This window comes from Ambystoma mexicanum, chromosome 5p (assembly GCF_040938575.1).
Source record: "Ambystoma mexicanum isolate Mex_15411 chromosome 5p, UKY_AmexF1_1, whole genome shotgun sequence".
Taxonomy (NCBI): Eukaryota; Metazoa; Chordata; class Amphibia; order Caudata; family Ambystomatidae; genus Ambystoma; species Ambystoma mexicanum.
In genome coordinates, this window is record NC_090930.1 from 1,009,742,201 (window position 1) to 1,009,762,641 (window position 20,441).

The window sequence follows — 20,441 nt, forward strand, 5'->3', positions numbered from 1 at the left end:
GCGTCAACTGATGAAGAGGGCGGAGAAGGTGCTGTGGAGCACAGCGGCGGGGATCCCACCGCCAGCCGGAGACGCAAGGCCCGGCTCCCCTCCCATGTTGTGATTTCGTCGGGGAGTGAAGAGACCGGTGCCGCATCCCAGGCCGCAGCTGCCGGGGGGAGGTCCAAGAGGCGGAGGTTGGAGTTGGACTCCTCGGCAGCAGAAGGGGCAGCTGGGACCCCACAGGGCCCAACGGGGGAAGATGGCACGGAGTCATCCAGGTTGGTGGGGGGTTTGGTGGAGGAGGAGGCCGTGCAAGCAACAGAGACGGGGTCTGGAGGTGGGGATTCCACTGGTGCTAGTGGTGCAGTGCAGGACCAGGGACAGGAGGCAGCACAGGCCGCCGCAGAGGTGCCTGTGTGCAATCCTGTCCCTGATCCTGTCCCTGCATCATCTTGCACCAGCAGGGATGCCTACGTCCAGACCCGTTTTCAGGCAGGGGATGAGCTCACTACAACTGGCCTTCCTCTGCCTGCGGACGTGGCTATCCGGGTCCGGGTTGAGCCTGTCCTGACTGTGGCGTTGCGTCAACGGGCCATGAGAGGTGACCTGCAGTCTTTTCATGAGGAGACTGCACGTCATCTCGAATGGCTCGTTGACCGCGTCGGCCTAATGGGACAGGTCACCCATGCCGGATTCCTCCGTTTGATGGGGCTTGCTGCGACCCCATTCTCAACTGAACCCCCTATGCGCCAGTCGTCCTCCGTGCCATCTTCCCACCCATCAGTCACCTGGGTGCCCTGTGGAGCTGCCTCTGACGGTGCGGCCAGGCTGGTGGAGGAGGCATCCCTGCCACAGTCGGGAGTCGGACGTCCAGCAGGGGTGGCCACATCAACGACTGCACCCCAGCCAGCGGAGGATGTGCAGGCAGCAGGAGGCAGTGCAAGGGCAGAGGCACAGCAGCAGCAGCAGCAACGTGGTGGGAGCTATGAAAGTTCGGGGCCTTCAACATCGGAGGGGCAGGCATCGGCCGGAGGGCAGGAGGATCCAGGACAGAAAGTGTCTTCCGTGTGGCAGCGGTTGGGCCACACCATAGATGCGGAGCGGCAGCGGGCAGAAGAGGCACGGCTCACGATGGTCAGGGCGGAGAACTCCATGCGGAGGGCCCTGAGGCGGGCCGAGTGCCTCGAGGCAATCCGCAGGGGGTTGGAGGTGGACACGTCGACGGCCCTGCGGACCCTCGGGCCATGGAGGAGGACCGCCTCCGGGACATTGAGCAGGAGTTCGATGATGCCCTGGCCCGGGACATCCAAAAGTGAGCCGTCGGACTAGCCCGCTGCCCTGGTACATAGTTCTGTAGTTAGTGTTAGGTTTCCTTTGTGTTTGATTTTTTTTTGGACCTTTTGGACAATGGGCCACATTTTTGTATATAGTTGTTTTTTATTAGTTAGTGTTGTTAGATAGGTTTCATTTCTTTTGTTGGGATAATGGACACTGGCTTGTTCATCTGTACATAGTTCACTGTTGGATTTTCTTTTTATTTTACAAATTACCCATGGAGCAATGGCTTTCAATTGTAATTTTCCATTGGATTTTCTTTTGTGGACTGTGGCTTTGGACACCATTCCTTTGGATTATGATTTTTGTTTTTGCTTTTTTTCACGTACATGCTTCTTTTAATTTTTTTACATTCCCATTTGTGTTTGTTTATTTTTTAATCAATTTATGTTTCCTTTAATACATATTTTTTGATCAAACATCAATGTGTAGTATCATCTCATTGGTTTCATGCATATCATGATATGGGTTTTGAGATTCACTGACACCCACTGGGTGTATGTGAGGGACATGTGTTCATTTCCAAACTTGCAATTGGTGTTCTATCATGTTATTGCCATTTCTAAGTGGGTGGATGCAATACTCGGCTGGGTGTTTTGCATTTGGAGGCTGACCATAGGGACCAGGGATCTAGATTGTGATGACATGTTGGCTGGGGAACATGAGTTGGACATGAGTGGGGGCCTGCTGGCACGTGCCCCACAGTGCTGGGGGGTGGGGGTGCAGGGGAACATGCGTTGGACATGAGTGGGGGCCTGCTGGCAGGTGCCCCACAGTGCTGGGGGGTGGGGGTGCAGGGGAACATGAGTTGGACATGGGGGGGGCTGCTGGCAGGTGCCCCACAATGCTGGGGGGTGGGGGTGCAGGGGAACATGAGTTGGACATGAGGGGGGGCCTGGTGGAGGCTGCCCCTGGTGGCTGGGGGGTGGGGGTGCAGGGGAACATGAGTTGGACATGAGTGGGGCCTGGTGGAGGCTGCCCCTGGTGGCTGGGGGGTGGGGGTGGTGGTAGACATGGGTGGGGGCCTGGTGGAGGCTGTGCCTGCACTGCTTGGGGGTGGGGGTGGTGGGAGACATGGGTGGGGGCCTGGTGGAGGGTGCACCACAGTGCTGGGGGGTGGAGGTGGTGGTAGACATGGGTGGGGGCCTGGTGGAGGCTGCCCCTGCACTGCTGGGGGGTGGGGGTGACGGGAGACATGGGTGGGGGCCTGGTGGATGCTGCCCCTGGTGGCTGGGGGGTGGGGGTGCAGGGGAACATGGGTTGGACATGAGTGGGGGCCTGGTGGAGGCTGCCCCTGCACTGCTGGGGGTTGGGGTGATGGGAGACATGGGTGGGGGCCTGGTGGAGGCTCCTCCTGGTGGCTGGGGGTGGGGGTGCAGGGGAACATGAGTTGGACATGAGTGGGGGCTTGGTAGAGGCTGCCCCTGGTGGGTGGGGGGTGGGGGTGCAGGGGAACATGAGTTGGACATGAGTGGGGGCCTGCTGGCAGGTGCCCTACAGTGCTGGGGGGTGGGGGTGCAGGGGAACATGCGTTGGACATGAGTGGGGGCCTGCTGGCAGGTGCCCCACAGTGCTGGGGGGTGGGGGTGCAGGGGAACATGAGTTGGACATGAGGTGGGGCCTGCTGGCAGGTGCCCCACAGTGCTGGGGGGTGGGGGTGCAGGGGAACATGAGTTGGACATGAGGGGGGGCCTGGTGGAGTCTGCCCCTGGTGGCTGGGGGGTGGGGGTGCAGGGGAACATGAGTTGGACATGAGTGGGGGCCTGGTGGAGGCTGCCCCTTGTGGCTGGGGGGTGGGGGTGGTGGTAGACATGGGTGGGGGCCTGGTGGAGGCTGTGCCTGCACTGCTGGGGGGTGGGGGTGGTGGGAGACATGGGTGGGGGCCTGGTTGAGGGTGCACCACAGTGCTGGGGGGTGGAGGTGGTGGTAGACATGGGTGGGGGCCTGGTGGAGGCTGCCCCTGCACTGCTGAGGGGTGGGGGTGATGGGAGACATGGGTGGGGGCCTGGTGGAGGCTGCCCCTGGTGGCTGGGGGGTGGGGGTGCAGGGGAACATGGGTTGGACATGAGTGGGGGCCTGGTGGAGGCTGCCCCTGCACTGCTGGGGGTTGGGGGTGATGGGAGACATGGTTGGGGGCCTGGTGCAGGGTGCACCACAGTGCTGGGGGGTGGGGGTGGTGGTAGACATGGATGGGGGCCTGGTGGAGGCTGCCCCTGCACTGCTGGGGGGTGGTGGTGGTGGGAGACATGGGTGGGGGCCTGGTGCAGGGTGCATCACAGTGCTGGGGGGTGGGGGTGGTGGTAGACATGGGTGGGGGCCTGGTGGAGGCTGCCCCTGCACTGCTTGGGGGTGTGGGTGATGGGAGACATGGGTGGGGGCCTGGTGGAGGGTGCACCACAGTGCTGGGGGGTGGGGGTGGTGGTAGACATGGGTGGGGGCCTGGTGGATTCTGCCTCTGGTGGCTGGAGGATGGGGGTGGTGGTAGACATGGGTTGGGGCCTGGTGGAGGCTGCCCCTGCACTGCTGGTGGGTGGGGGTGATGGGAGACATGGGTGGGGGCCTGGTGGAGGCTGCCCCTGGTGGCTGGGGGGAGGTGGTGGTGGTAGACATGGGTGGGGGCCTGGTGGAGGCTGCCCCTGCACTACTGGGGGGTGGGGGTGATGGGAGACATGGGTGGGGGCCTGGTGGAGGCTGCCCCTGGTGGCTGGGGGGTGGGGGTGGTGGTAGACATGGGTGGGGGCCTGGTGGAGTCTGCCCCTGCACAGCCGGGGGGTGGGGGGCATGGGAGACATGGGTGGGGGCCTGGTGGAGGCTGCCCCTGCACTGCTGGGGGGTGGGGGTGATGGGAGACATGGGTGGGGCCTGGTGGAGGCTGCCCCTGCACTGCTGGGGGTTGGGGGTGGTGGGAGACATGGGTGGGGGCCTGGTGGAGGGTGCACCACAGTGCTGGGGGGTGGGGGTGGTGGTAGACATGGGTGGGGGCCTGGTGGAGGCTGCCCCTGCACTGCTGGGGGGTGGAGTGATGGGAGACATGGGTGGGGGCCTGGTGGAGGGTGCACCACAGTGCTGAGGGTGGTGGTAGACATTGGTGGGGGCCTGGTGGAGGCTGCCCCTGGTGGCTGGGGGGTGGGGGTGCTGGTAGACATGGGTAGGGGCCTGGTGGAGGCTGCCCCTGCACTGTTGGGGGGTGGGGGTGATGGGAGACATGGGTGGGGGCCTGGTGGAGGCTGCCCCTGCACTGCTGGGGGGTGGGGGTGATGGGAGACATGGGTGGGGGCCTGGTGGAGGCTGCCCCTTCACTGCTGGGGGGAGGGGGTGGTGGGAGACATGGGTGGGGGCCTGGTGGAGGGTGCACCACAGTGCTGGGGGGTGGGGAGGGTGTTAGACATGGGTGGGGGCCTGGTGGAGGCTGCCCCTGCACTGCTGGGGGGTGGTTGTGATGGGAGACATGGGTGGGGCCTGGTGGAGGGTGCACCACAGTGCTGGGGGGTGGGGGTGGTGGTAGACATGGGTGGGGGCCTGGTGGAGGCTGCCCCTGCACTGCTGGGGGGTGGGGGTGATGGGAGACATGGGTGGGGGCCTGGTGGAGGCTGCCCCTGCACTGCTGGGGGGTGGGGGTGATGGGAGACATGAGTGGGGGCCTGGTGGAGGCTGCCCCTGCACTGCTGGGGGGTGGGGGTGATGGGAGACATGGGTGGGGGCCTGGTGGAGGCTGCCCCTGGTGGCTGGGGGGTGGGGGTGCAGGGGAACATGAGTTGGACATGAGTGGGGGCCTGGTGGAGGCTGCCCCTGGTGGCTGGGGGGTGGGGGTGCAGGGGAACATGAGTTGGACATGAGTGGGGGCCTGGTGGAGGCTGCCCCTGCACTGCTGGGGGGTGGGGGTGATGGGAGACATGGGTGGGGGCCTGGTGGAGGCTGCCTCTGGGGGTTCAGGGGAACATGAGTTGGACATGAGTGGGGGCCTGGTGGAGGCTGCCCCTGGTGGCTGGGGGGTGGGGGTGCAGGGGAACATGAGTTGGACATGAGTGGGGGCCTGGTGGAGGCTGCCCCTGGTGGCTGGGGGGTGGGGGTGCAGGGGAACATGAGTTGGACATGAGTGGGGGCCTGCTGGCAGGTGCCCCACAGTGCTGGGGGGTGGGGGTGCAGGGGAACATGAGATGGACATGAGGGGGGGCCTGCTGGCAGGTGCCCCACAGTGCTGGGGGGTGGGGGTGCAGGGAAACATGAGTTGGACATGAGGGGGGGCCTGGTGGAGGCTGCCCCCGGTGGCTGGGGGGTGGGGGTGCAGGGGAACATGAGTTGGACATGAGGGGGGGCCTGGTGGAGGCTGACCCTGGTGGCTGGGGGGTGGGGGTGGTGGTAGACATGGGTGGGGGCCTGGTGGAGGCTGCCCCTGCACTGCTGGGGGGTGGGGGTGATGGGAGACATGGGTGGGGGCCTGGTGGAGGGTGCACCACAGTGCTGGGGGGTGAGGGTGGTTGTAGACATGGGTGGGGGCCTGGTGGAGGCTGCCCCTGCACTGCTGGGGGGTGGGGGTGATGGGAGACATAAGTGGGGGCCTGGTGGAGGCTGCCCCTGCACTGCTGGAGGGTGGGGGTGGTGGGAGACATGGGTGGGGGCCTGGTGGAGACTGCCCCTGGTGGCTGGGGGTGCTCGGGGACATGCGTTGGTGGGCAGTAGTGCAAGGTGACATGTGGGTTGGCTGGGGGGCATGGCCATGGTGGATGGGGTGCCTGCAGGACACGTGCAGGGTAGGCCCCTGTGGTGTGGGCCACCTGCAGGGGTCATGGAGGGTGTAGAGGGAACACCTGGGAGGACCCACACGTGCAATTCATGTGTGGTGCTCCCCGCGCACCCCTGTAATACACGTACCCTGATGGAATCGTGTGTGATACTTTCTGCGCACCCCTGAAATACACGTACCCTGCTGATTTTGCGTGTGATACTTCCCGTGCACCCCTGGAATACACATTGCCTGATGGAATCGCGTGTGATACTTCCCGCGCACCCCTGGAATACACGTACCCTGCTGATGTCGCATGTGAAACTTCCCGCGCACCCCGAAATACATGTAGCCAGGACATTCGTGTGTGGGACTTCCCGCGCACCCCTGATATACACGTACCCTGCTGATATCGCGTGTGAAACTTCCCGCACACCCAGAAATACACGTAGCCAGGACATTCGCGTGTGGAACTTCCCGCGCACCCAAGATACACGTAGCCAGGACATTCGCGTGTGGAACTTCCATGGCACCCCTGGAATACACGTACCCTGCTGATATCGCGTGTGAAACTTCCCGCGCACCCCGAAATACACGTAGCCAGGACATTTGCGTGTGGAACTTCCAGCGCACCCCTGGAATACACGTACTCTGCTGATATCGCATGTGAAACTTCCCGCGCACCCCGAAATACACGTAGCCAGGACATTCACGTGTGGAACTTCCCGCGCACCCCTGATATACACGTACCCTGCTGAATTCACGTGTGAAACTTCCCGCGCACCCCTGATGTACACGTACCCTGATGGAATCGCGTGTGGAACTTCCAGCGCTCCCCTGAAATACACGTACCCAGCTGAAATGACGTGAGGTACTTCCCGCGCACCCCAGTGATACACGTAGCCCACTTGCCATGCTGGTACAGGGTTAGCGCAGCCCTTTGCGCTGGATTGGGGATTTTGATGGCTTTTCCCTGCGCGAGAGGCGTTCTTAGGGCGTAACTGGTGCTGCTGCAGGGTCGCTGCGCCACTGAGCACCACGGCTGGTTTTAGTAGCTGGAATCCATGAATACGCTGTGCGCGGAAATGTATTTTAGCGCACGCGGCTGGCGCAGGGATTCGCACGCGCACACTGTGCGCCAGCCGCGTGTGCCACTTGTGCGCTGAATTCTATGAATTACCCCCTTAGCCTCACTTGAATTGCCGAGTCTTCATGGAGATTAATAAAGACTGTCAGTAGATGAGACGGCAGCTCCATTTGGGATAATTTTATCCAAAGTCTCACCCTGTCCACCTTGTCAAAGGCGAGCGACAGGTCTACTGAAGCCAGGTATATAGGTGTTGCCATTTTTTTACATGCCTTTTCTAAGAGTAAACAAATAATCAGTCCGCCTATTTCAGTTCCCATCCCTTTACGAAAACCGAACTGCTGGGGAGGGTAAGATATTGTTTTGGTTCGCCCCTTCCTCAATTCTCTGTAGTACTAGACTTGCAAAGATCGTGGAATCAGCGTTCATAATTGAAATCGGGCGGTAATTTGTCGGACAGGTTCTGTTCCCCCTTTTATATATAGGCACAACGCAGGATAGCCTCCATGATTGGGGAATTGTCTTGGTCTGTATAATGAAGTTAAAGAGGATAAATAGCGATTTTGCCCAGTGTTCCGTTTTTTTCTTCAAGGTATTATTTGTTAGCCCATTCGGGCCGACCGCTCTTGAGTTGTTAGACCTCTTAATCTGGGCTTCAATATTATTAATCGTAAAGTCGAAACCCCAAGACCGCTCTTTTATGAGTAAGAGTTCATACGTCATGGCCATTTTTCCTTTGTAAAGGGTTGAGAAATGTTTTCTCCAGGTATCCGACTGTACATTAACAGATTGCAGTACTACCTGTCTTTTTTCAAGCGCATTTATTAATCCCCAAAATTCCCGACCCGATGTTCCCTTTGGGGCTGCTAACATAGCAATATTATCATTATTTTGTAGTACACACTTATGATTTTTCATCCAATTTTTTTTGTTTTGTTTAATTTGTGTAATTTTCTCTTTTTTTCTACCTCAGTCAAGTTGGTTCTCAAGATAGATCTTATTTGCCGATTTGCAAGATTTTTTTTTGCCTTACCAGAGGATCATACATATGTGAATGGATTGGTTTCAAAGAGCCATATTTATTAGGTTTAACTGATCTCCCTATCAAGTTTTTAATAAGGTCATTAAAATGCAGGACCGAATAACACTGTGTTTTGGTAGAAAGAGACATTCTGTTAAAGTCTTCAACGAAGACTATATTAAGTTTGTCAACATTTCCTTCGTGCCAAGTTATGCGGTTACTACCGCATGACACTATCGAGTTTATCTGCATTGGGCTTTGTTTAGAGATTCTCTTATTTGGCGCCATAATAATTTCCAAGAATCTATGGTCACTCATATTAGTGTCAATTATATGAAATTCCGAGCATAGTGCTGATATAGATTTTGACATAAAGATGTGGTAAATGTGTGATTTATAATGTCCATTCGACCAAGTATGCTCATACAAAGAGGAATTGAATAGGCCATTAACATGGTCCAGTCCCCAATATTCAAAGAAGTTCCTCCAAATTTCACCATTAATAGTCTTTTGTTTGATAGCACAGGCAACAGCGACCCCCTTCTCCATGCTAGGAGAGGGCCTTAATAGTAATACGCCCATCTTTTTCCCAATTCCTTGCCCATATTTAATTTCAGAGTTAAAATCCCCCGAAATTATAATATCAATTCCTCTGTATTTAAGCGGCATGGCAGCGAGGCAGCTGTTCAAGTACAAGATGGCATTGCCCAGAGATACTTGAGCATTCTAGTAAATGTTTAAAACAAGCATCAATTCAAAAACAGAGTCACTTCCATATTTCACTACAACGGCAAGTGCAAAATTCATTAATTCAATCGATTCCAGAATACAAGACTGCGACGAACAAACCACCCGTGGGTCTTCCACGTGATCCCGCTTTGGCCAAAAGATGTGTACATATAAAACCGTCAAGTTGTATCGGAGCAGTCAACCACGTTTCCTGTATACAAAATATGTTAAATGATGTAAGTTTTGCACAAAATTCCCCAGAGTTCATCAGATTCGAGTGGCCTCTTGAATTCCATGAAAGGAATTTCCAATGGGCCACCACTTTAGTGACATTAAAGGTTTTGTTTCATTTTTTGCATTTCCGATATAGATTCTGTAAGTGTTTGGGCTAACCAAGCCCCTCCCCTCCTTTAAGGGTTTCAGTATTTTCTTTCCGATCTCTACCTCATCCCTACAGGGATTAGGGTTTACTTTTTCAATTTCCCGAGCACTTCCCCTCTCCTAAAGATTGCTAAAGATCAGGATATCATAGCCCATTCTATTAAATTGTTCCACCTCCTGAATGATCATTTCAAAAAATCTTTTGTGAATTGGGAACAATGCGGACATGGTCATGACGAGAGGGATGGATGATATCCACCAGACAAATGGCCGCTGTCCCAATCATCCTGAGTCAAGGGACCTCATTGAATAGTGAGAGAATGCGTGGTCTATTCAGCGAGGAAGGGCCACTAATGTCACAGAGATTATAGAGGAGGATACTCGGATATTCCGGGAATTAAATGTCTCACCACGCTACATTCCTGAGATCACTCTCCTTCACATGTAGGGGTCTAGCTGATTCATATTGAGTGGAGTTCCTCGAGTCATGGGGTTCGGTAGAATAAGGGGGTCCATGCCTCGGGGACGATTGAATGGAATTTCTTTCTGGTTGCTCCCACTGTGGCTGCGGAGCATTTTCTGTCCCCCTTTCCCTAGTTAGGGAAATAGTGGGTATCTCATTCGTGGCCCGTGGTTGGTCTTCTTTTGTCTCATATCCACCCCCCCAGATCCTTGTAGTAGAGCCAAGACAAATCGGGAAGGAGGTCCATCATAATCTTTTTTATGGTGTCAGGAAGATTTGCAATGGCCCCATCAACCCGGACCGGGTTTGTTGAACTTCTTTCAGGGGTATTTTTGGGCACTCCTTCTTGGCTCCATCTAATAGGTGAATCCCGTGATGGAAATTTGTTTTCACCCCAATCGCATCCTCACCAGTGGTCTTAGCCATCTCCAATGGTGTAGGAGGTAGGGAGGAAAAACCCAATCTATTAGATTCTGCTGAGGTGGTAGGGTTTTCTGCCAAACGGTTAGAGAGGTCTTGGGGTAATATCTGCCGATCTGTCGACTTCTCCAAAACCTTATAGAAGTTAGACAGCTGTGACTGTTTTATCTCTTTATTTTCCCCATCCATTTGTAATGGTTGTACTTTCTCGTTGTCAGTTCTGACAATTTTGTCAGTTGTCTTTGATCTGATATCTTCCCTCTGAGTCGGGTTTGTTTTTCCCATTTTTTTCAAGTTTTTCCCGTTTACAATATTTCCATTAGTTTTTGGTTTTTTTTCTTTTGAGGTGTCAGCAGCATTTAATTGTAAGGCCATCCTACTTTCCTCATTGAGTTGTCTTAAATCGGATAGTGCAACTTCATTCGGGGAAGCCTTCGATTCTAGCTTACGGAGTTCGGGTCTAGCAGGCACCCGTCCCTTTTTCATCAGCCTTTTGCTTGGCTTTAACGCCAGTCGTTTCTGTTTCTTGAGAGGAAGAAGCCGTTCCCCATCGGACTCCCCTCCTCCTTTTGCTTTTCTGTCTCATCGGCCAGGGCCCCCGCACCATCAACAGGTTCCATCAATTTTACAAGTGCCGATGGACTGTCAGGGTGAGCGGGGAGAATAGGGTTTTCATCCTGTAGGGAGCTTACTGGTCCGACAGGGATTAAGGGTACCAGTTTTCCAGGTAGATCTAACAGGCCCTTTTCTAAAATCGAGATTTTCGTTGATAGCTCTTTCAGGGCCTCCAAGATCCTTTTTTCCCCTTCTGGCTCCAATTTCTATTCTTTTTTCTCATCATTTTTTTATTTTCCTTTGGTAGGTTCATTGCAATCCCCACAGGTATCACACTAGCATAGCTCACAGTCTCCTTTCCACTAACCAGGGTTTGAGTGCTTTGTGAATTATTTGTTTTCGAGATTTTTATGGGTTCTTTCTCTTTTGAGGACGCCATCCTTTCATCTTTGCCCATGAGAAAACCTTCTACTCTAGTTAGTTTTAATTGAGTATCAAAAGCAACCCTTTTCAGATCTTTTATCTCCCAATGGGTAAACTCATGGCCTTTATCTAGGAGGTTTAATATTCTAGATAATACTGGTAGTGACTCCTCAAATTTGGCATTACTGTCATTAATGGGCAAACTAATGAGGGAGGCTCCCAAAATTGGCGAAGTGTTAGTATGGGTTGACAGTACAGGGATCGGCATATTCCCTTTTGGTGTGGTGGCCCCCTGCACCTCTATAACATTATTCTCTTCCTCCCCCCATCCTTGTTGGGTATTAGTGAAAATTGAGGCAGATGGTAGCGGGAATTTAGCATTTGTGGAGAAAAATCTATGTGATGTGGCCGAACTCAATTTCGGAAGTGTATTAAATAGATGGACTTGGTCAATCCCATTTCTGGAGGCATTTACAGGTGTCGAGGGGCCCCTTGAGAGCCTAGCTCGCCTCCCCAATTCCGTTCTTACTGCTTGCCCCATCATAGATACATTGATATTTCTTTCCTCTGGCATATTCTCTGTCCCCTCAATTGTTTTTTGATCAAATAGGTCTTTTACACTCAAAAGACTTGATTGAGCTGGGATTTGGGTCTCAAATGAGAGGCCCGCAGACACGAAAGAGATATCCTCTTCCCCCAAAAATTGCGCACCCATTTTTGTTTGTATTTGCGAGTGCATATAGGCAAGTTCAACTTCCTGTTTAATAGCAGCCATTTTTATCTTTGTTTCCTCATCCACCTTCCCCCCCTCTAAGATCTCCGCTTGGGTAATAATAGCGGTTTTCTGATCAATATGTCCTTCACCCAAGTTCATGGTTTCATGATTAACATCCACCTCCGTACTAGATTTTATCTCAATACCGCCACTCTGTATGGCCTGTGTGTCTACGTCCGGGATTGGCCCCGGGGGTTTTTATGGCGCATATTTTCTAATTGCGCAACACTGTTGCCATGGTGGCCTATTTAGGGTCTAACCCCTAGTATAGGAAAGAGGGGGGGACTCACTCACCGACTCCGCACCTCCGCCCAGCCGAACAGCCCAACAGCCCACCTGCGTGTCACTTCCGGGTGAGTGCACCAATGATTAAATGCTGTGCACTGGTCGGATGCGGGATCCGGGCAGTAGAAACAAAAAACAGACTCTGTGGAACAATATAGAAAGAGGAAGTGAGTATTTCAAACGGATTCCGCTATTATCCCTATCCCAATACCAGTACCAGTCCCAAACCCAATCCCAATCCCAGTCCCAGTCTCAGTTCCAATTCCAGGCCCAGTTCCCCAAACAGGTCCCAAAGAAAGTCCCTCAGCGCATGGGCTGCAATATTTCACCATGCAGCTACGTGTTACGCAGCCAAATGTCCACTTGTGCTTCCTCTTGCTGACTCACTCACTTTGATTTTTGTCTTTTGTCCAAACGAAGCAGCGAAAAGCAATGTGGCTCCAGAGTCTCCCAGCCCAACAGCCCACTTGCGTGCCACTTCAGGATGCGCGCGCGGGTGCGCTAGCACCAGTGATTAAATGCTGTGCGCTGGCGGAGGCGAGATACGGGCATTAGAAACAAAAAACAGACTTTTGATTTTTGTCTTTTGTTCAAACGAAGCAGCGAAAAGCAATGTGGCTCCAGAGTCTCCCAGCCCAACAGCCCACTTGCGTGCCCCTTCAGGATGCGCGCGCGGGTGCGCTAGCACCAGTGATTAAATGCCGTGCGCTGGCGGAGGCGGGATCCGGGCAGTAGAAACAAAAAACAGACTTTTGATTTTTGTCTTTTGTCCAAACGAAGCAGCGAAAAGCAATGTGGCTCCAGAGTCCCAGCCCAACAGCCCACTTGCGTGCAACTTCTGGTAATTTCACAGCAGCTCAATGGGGGTTGCATGTCAAGCAAATGTAATTGTTGACAACAGCATGCCATTCAATTACAGAGACATTGAGGGTAGTGTATGGATATGTGATGGGCAGGGTTTTGTTTAGTCAGACACACTGTTCGTCATGTTTTGCTGTTAGGAATGAATCCAGAAATGACATGTAAACTGTACAGTATGCTCTTTTCAACAGAGTAGATGTAGCTACTTCGACATGTGCAGGCACAGCATCATGTTCCTGAGGAGTGTAAATTCCCTCCCTTGCATCATCTTATAGGCCGTCTTTTGAACACAACCTACATGGAGAGTAAATGGTCCCACCGAGCTACTTTAATGCAAATGTTCCTTGATGATGAGAGCAATATTTGAGAATGAAGCATTGACCATAGTGTTTGTATCTCTAGCATTCTCTCTCAACCACACAGGATCAGGGCCCCCCTATGCTGCTGCATGTGCTCCCCGCCCCCATCCTTCCTCTCATGAGAACGGATGATGATTCAATGCCCTGCATGAAAGATATTCCTGGCGACAATGGAAGCTCATCAATGTTACTGAGTCATTGCATTAAGCACCATAGGTCCTAGGCATGAGCACTACAAGGACACTGGGCCTGCTGCTCAATGGGGACAGAGTCTTTAGGTACCAGAAGAGAAAGTTGTCAAAGTTTTGTATCATTGCTTTGGTCAAATGGCACAGGCTATGGTGATGCTGACAACTTTGTTGACACCTCATCACCCCTCGATAGGCCGTTTACTATTGCGGGCCAGAGAGGTGAAGGAAATGCATATGCATGAAACATTGGTGTTGGGGTGGTAGACAATGAGGATCCAGGGCAATGCAACAACCCATGGGTTGGGGCATTGACAGAAGCAAGAGATGTGAAATTCATGAGATGGAGAGCATTGTGGGTATATTACATGAGAAGCAGATTGAATTGAAAAGACATGTCACATTGGCTGAGGAGGCATAAGAGTGGTTCATGGTGGAAATACAAAGGTGCTATTGACAATTAGGGACACACTAGCACAGAAAAGATAATAGCAACCAAGTCACTGCACCTATCCTGCATACTCGCTGTACAGAGGGAAAGTCAGTCAATGTTGCAAGATATGAGGAACCTAAACTCAAAGGAGACCTCACCTAGTACTGGTTTTCATTTGGTGGATCAAGATACAGTTTCCCAGCACTATGGCTGTCACATAGGTAGTAAGGGTAATAGCTTACGTTGTGTAGATGGTGAGTCCAGCACTCATTGCATCAAAATGTTATCCTCACAGGTCTGTGTCCATCTTGTCTGTGAGGCAAATACGTAAATCCATGCGATGCACACATTCAGCCATGTCTTAGGTGAGTAACCTTTGTAACCTGTGAGGGGAAGAAGAATCTGGTGAAACTTCACAATACAGCCAATATCTGTTTTGGAGGTAGGAATCTGTCATTTGAGACAGCTGTTCAAGTGAGAGGTGGATACATTTAGCTAAAAGTGAATATGTGCCTTTGTATGTTGACTTATCTAACAGGACACCATTTTTATATCCATATGTCTTGATGTGTCTTGATACCCGATTAGCCTCCAATATGCCCACGTCATGTCATGATAAAGGAAAGGATTTGGGGTGGACAGTGAACCATTTACATGTGTTGCTTACAAAGTTTGTGTTGTGCTGAGACCTTAAAGAAACTGCTGGCAGCTGCCTGCAGTGCCTTAGTCAGTGAACCGCTAGCTCAGAGATGGCTAAGGAAGACCCTCTTTCACCCTTTCCCGAAGGCCTTAACAGTCCAAAAATATTCCATCCACTCGGCCCAAGTTCACAACTAAGCCCAGAACATTTCTTGGGGTTTCCTTGGTGCCTGTGGAGCTGGCTGGTGTAGTAGGTTTGTTACCACCACCAGCTGCCGATTACGAATGTGAGCAGCAGCTCTTCATCTTGGTTTAGGTACTTTACACAGGAGGAAAAGAAGAGACTGAGTGGAGGCGGGTCAGAGGCAGAAGTACCACCAGAAAAGATTGTGATGACTCCACTTATACGTTGAGAGGTTCTGGTATTTTGCCTGCAGAGTTGGCAGACGGTCTTGGAAACCTCTTTCCCCCGACCAGTAAACGGACACTTTAAGGGTGATTCATTCTGTTCAAGGGTATCACATGAGCTAACAAGAGAATATTTACAGCGGGACAGTTAGGCAGCCGAATGAGATTCACTTGCTAAATTTACATAAAGAAAGAGACAGGTGTCATAGAAGTTGGTTTGGTGGGGTCAGGGATGTCTCCTGAGAGTGGAGACAAGGCTTGCTGAAGCTCAACAGTCGGCGAGCCTCACTGTGGTCAAATTGCCTTTGGACAATGGTGTCACAATAGAGCACATATTTTTAAAATGATGTGGGGGTGATTTATAGTTTTGAAAATATGTTGAGTGAGAGCAAATGTTTTCACGGCTTATAGGTGAGGAATTTCTTGAACAGCAAGATTGTAGAGTCTTTCTATGAAATGATGATAGATGGGAGGGATACTATTTGTATCAAATAGGATTTAAAGTCTAAATAGCCAAGGCAGACCTATTTAAGGACCACCGACGACAATGCGCAAGGTCTCATCTCTTGCTCAGACAAACAGAACTGCGAGCGTGCCTTTCCCTAGATACGGTCATATGTGCACCTTAACATGTTTATTCGAAAGACAGAACACTCATAAGGGAAATTCAATTCAATATATGTTTCTACATATAATGTTAATAGGCATGGCAGAGAAACATGGAGTTCAATGCACGTGACAATGTAAAAAAGATGAGGTTGATTATTAGATCTTATAGCACTGTGGTGGGGCCCACAGAACCAATGAAGTTATCTATTGGCTTTAAAAGATATTTATTCTAACACAGTCACATAGTGCTTTTTTCACTGACATTTGTAACAGCTGTCAGTTTCAGGCTTACACGCTCGCTTCTCCAATTTTCTGGCATGTCCTAATCCGGCCTTTCATTGCAGCTCATGCTTTTGGCAACAGCTCAACCTTTAGTCCTTAACAGACATATACATTGTCATTCTCCTAGATTTTCCACTGTCTATGGTTGAAATTAACAAAGCCCAAAGCCCAAGTCCTTAGTGGTCCATGGACATTTGATACCAGGTCGAAATAATAATAGAAATACGATATGCTTCTTTCATTATAGCATTTTAGGCCTTACGCGGCTGATAGCGGACCACTAGCCTGAGCTGGCAGGCCTAACCATAGCAAGGTCTTCCACAGGGGCTTAGGGTCATTACTGACGGTGCAAGATCTCATATTCAGCCTCTAAAGCTTATAGTACTCTGGGCAAAAATCAAGGGTGCGTGTATGCATAGTTAGGGACATCATCTGTGCGTAGAGAGTACATGGGAATTTCCCTTTAAAAAAATTTCAAACCAAGATGGCCGCAGGAAATAGTGACAAGAGCTGATCCTTTTACTATTTCAATAATCGGATGGAGAGCTGGTGGACATAGAGAAAGATGCTGGAGTGGCGATAGAAGACAGGTAAAAGACAGCCTGGTGGGATAGAAGGTGGGACGGTACGGATTCCTGTGGAAAGGCGGGTTGGGTGCTGAATATGGGGAACAGCGGCACAGGCAAATACAATACTGGACATGTAGGAGAGTACTGGTGTCCAGGACGGAACAACAACAGATTTGGCCTGTGATCCTGACAACATGATGGACTAACTCCTCCCCATGCAGAGACTAATTTGTATTGATATACTGAACATACAGTGCAGTCTATCAGAAAGCACATAGAGAAACAAGCAGTGAGATCCCTTTATCACTGAAAATAACTAAAATGTGACCTCTTAAATAAAATTATTTGCACCCTCAGAAGCAAGGATAGAGTAAAGGCTCAGAGATTTTGTATCATATGAAAACCAACGATATTCCAAACAGAAAGTCTGTAAATGCATTAAAGAGAAGACTGCACTTGAAGGAATGAGTTTGCAGGGGAAAAGTAGAGTTTGCAGTGATATTCATAACTATTTCTTCAATTTAACACACCAAGAAAAGAGTGCCAAACGTACCTTCATGGTATCGAGTTAAGCAGATTGAGATAAGTTGCCTTTACTTTCAGTGCAGGAACATGTGGAAAGGAGAACTCAAACAACTAAAAGTCTTTGTTAATAATGATATTTATCACTCCTGGTCCCGGGAGGATAGCTCAGTGGCAATGTGCTCACCTGGGTAGTAGGACAACATGGAGCAACACAGGTTCGATCCCCAGGTCCGCACTTAGAAACCTCTGGGTATTAAGCGCGTTAACAATAACCCGTCATATCATATCATATCATGCAATGTGTTTACGTTTGTATTGATGGCTCTTTGAGTTCCCATGAGTTTGTGTGTTAGTGTACATAAATGGGAGTGTTTAAAAGGGGGGGATGCCCGTTTGCCTGGGTGCCTCTCAGTGTTTTCATGAGTGTCTGCATGTGTGTCGCTGTGCCTTTGCTTGCATTTATGCCTGTGTATGTGTTGGTGTGTGTGCGTGGTTTTTGAGCATACGAGGGCATGTAAATGTACATAAGTGATGGATATGTGGTGGGATATCCTGGATGAAGGATTATAACAACACCATAGCCATCATGGTAATGACAGGCATTTTATGGAGTACAGAGAGATACTATCACAGTGCATGACTATAATGGAAGTGCCTGTCCCTATAGCTGCAGCATTGTTTGAGTGACCAGAGTCATTATGCATGTAGGTAGGTGTAAGGTCTCACCTAGACGTATGATGATAATGCATGTCATCATGAGGACGCGCCTGGTTCTAAGAGTCTGACCTCCTGCCTATCGTCCTCCACTATGTACACCACAGGCATCTCCCCTTGCAGCCTCCACTAGGACCCTTCTCTCCTTTCCTCCATGTGCCACTCGTCCATCTTCCTTCTGCTGCCCTCCTTCTTGTGTTCCTTCCTCTGCACCTCTTAGCAGGGTCGGACAGTTGCATAAAATTGTCTCGGGCACCAATGAAAAAGTGACCCACATTTGCAAAAGATAATTAATTTCTTTTGTAACAGACTGAATAGTTTTTTGATAAAATGTGATGTTGTGCAAGTTAAAGAATAGTTATTCAGCAACAATGGTCAAAACTACTAGCCGCATAGTGACGTAACTCATCAAACTGGCCCACATTGTCCAAAAAAAGTGGCACACTTTGACCCAAAACCGTCCCACACTAGCATGTTGTGTTTTTGGTTTGGGCATTGCCCCATTTCCTTGTAGGTCAGTCTGAGCCTCGCCCATAGTCACATGTCCCTTGCACAGAGAAGCTTTTGGCTGCAAAACTATGAGCTATTATGCCTGTTTGACTTAGCTGCCGTATTTTGCACTGGGTTTGCCATGGACAGGAAAGGGTTGGAGGGGAGCACTGCTCAGTATTAGCATTGGGCTGCGAGCAGCGCAGTTGGAGCATCTGCCTTTGTGTGCTTGCCAAAATGTTATTTTTAAAAAGTTAAATAAGAACAATGCTACGTTTAATCCGTTATGATTTACCAAACACAAGAGCCATTGTATATTTCATCTGGCATAGGCCCATAAATAAACAATTACTGCAGCCAAGAGTACCCACTGCATGTACTTCCTAAATCCTGGTTAAAGTTGATTGGCCTATAACCGCCCATAAACCACTTATCGACTGCTCAACTACAATCAAAGTTGTATAGCCTGCAACAGTTTTACACATAAAATTACGTTTTCATAATTGATCTTCAAATGCACCCTAGCTATTTGCCATATGATGATAAAATTGCGAAGATTAGCTTTGAGTCAAATTTAGATAGAATTGTGAAGATTAGCCTTGTGTCACTTTTTAGATAGAACTGTGAAGATACGCCTTGTACCACATTCAGATAAAATTGTGAAGATTAGCCTTGCGTCACTTTTTAGATAGAATTGAAAAGATTAGCCTTGTGCCACATTTAGATAGACTTGCGAAGATAAGCACAGCGTCACATTTAGATAGAATTATGAAGATTAGCCTTGCTTCACATTTAGATAGAATTGTAAAGATTACACAGCTAGAAGAAACTTGAGTACCCAATGTACTAACCAGCCCACTCCTGCTCTCCTCCAACACACCTCCCTAGTACTATACATGCCCACTGGGCCAGCCAACTACACAAACACATTCCAAACACAAGTAACACTCACATACAACAAACAACCCCAGGCACTGGGCCTTGCCCTTTCAGATACAAGACACCAGTACCTACAACATTACATACCAGCCTATCTACACATACAACACATCAATTCACACCCAATACATTCATCATACAACAAATAATCCAGCACTGGGTTTCACCCTTACGAATACAAGCCAGTGCACACATTCAACCCATCTGCAAGCCAACACACACAGATGCCAGTTTCTCCTGATTCTGGACCTATCCTATCACTCTACCTTCACTAACCCACCACGGCATCTTTCTTGTAGACCCACGTTAGCGCCTGGAGACTGCCTCTCCAGTGGTAGTGGTGCACGGTATAATTCAACATAACATATGAGTTGGGCATGGTAATACAGCAGGAAGATTTAAGCTCTTTTTATATAAACTACAGTGTTACATTACCGTGGGATATAATGGTTATGGAGCAAGAGAAATAAGACTGTGCCATGTAAAGTTATGTTACCCCACACCATTGCATAGAGCTTAACAGGCCCAAATGCTCAGAGCTCCACAAATCTAGTGTAGGAGAGCCAGAGGCCCCTAAGAGGATGACCTTCTGACTCCCTCCCAACATGAGAGCAAAACTCTCATTTCACACCAGTTTTCTGGTGCAGTTCAAATATGTGTAGTTGTAACTGGTTCTCTGTATGACACTGTCTCTGAAAATAAGGTCCAAAAAATGGTGGGACCCGGACCAGTGTCTTCCTCTACCGGGATGGAAATCTAGGAAAAAAAAGAACACCTGTGGAAGACACAGGTGTTTATTGTGAATCTGACTAAACATCTATCATCATCATTTTCACTCAGTCATACTCCATTCAAAACATGTTCTTCCTGCAGGAACATTTCTCTGCTCAATGGATTAATGTACAAAAGATACATTGCTTTTTTATTATTGTATACAAATGTTAAAACAACTCAGTAGCACCAAATATCAGTCTCAAATCCACTCTCAGTGAATTAAAGTTCAGAAATAATAAGTGATTGGTTTAGTAAAAGTGACTCAAAAAAGCTCAAAGCAGCATTATTACATTTAACAACAAATTCTCTTGTTTTAATCCACAGACATCAGTCTGGACTTACTGCCTCAATGCTTTTCTTCTGGCCAATTACAGTGTTCACACCCTATTTCAATGTTTTATTGTGGCCAAATTAAAGTGGCAAAACCATGACATTCTAAGCTAAAAGATCATGGGCCTCATTACGACCCAGGC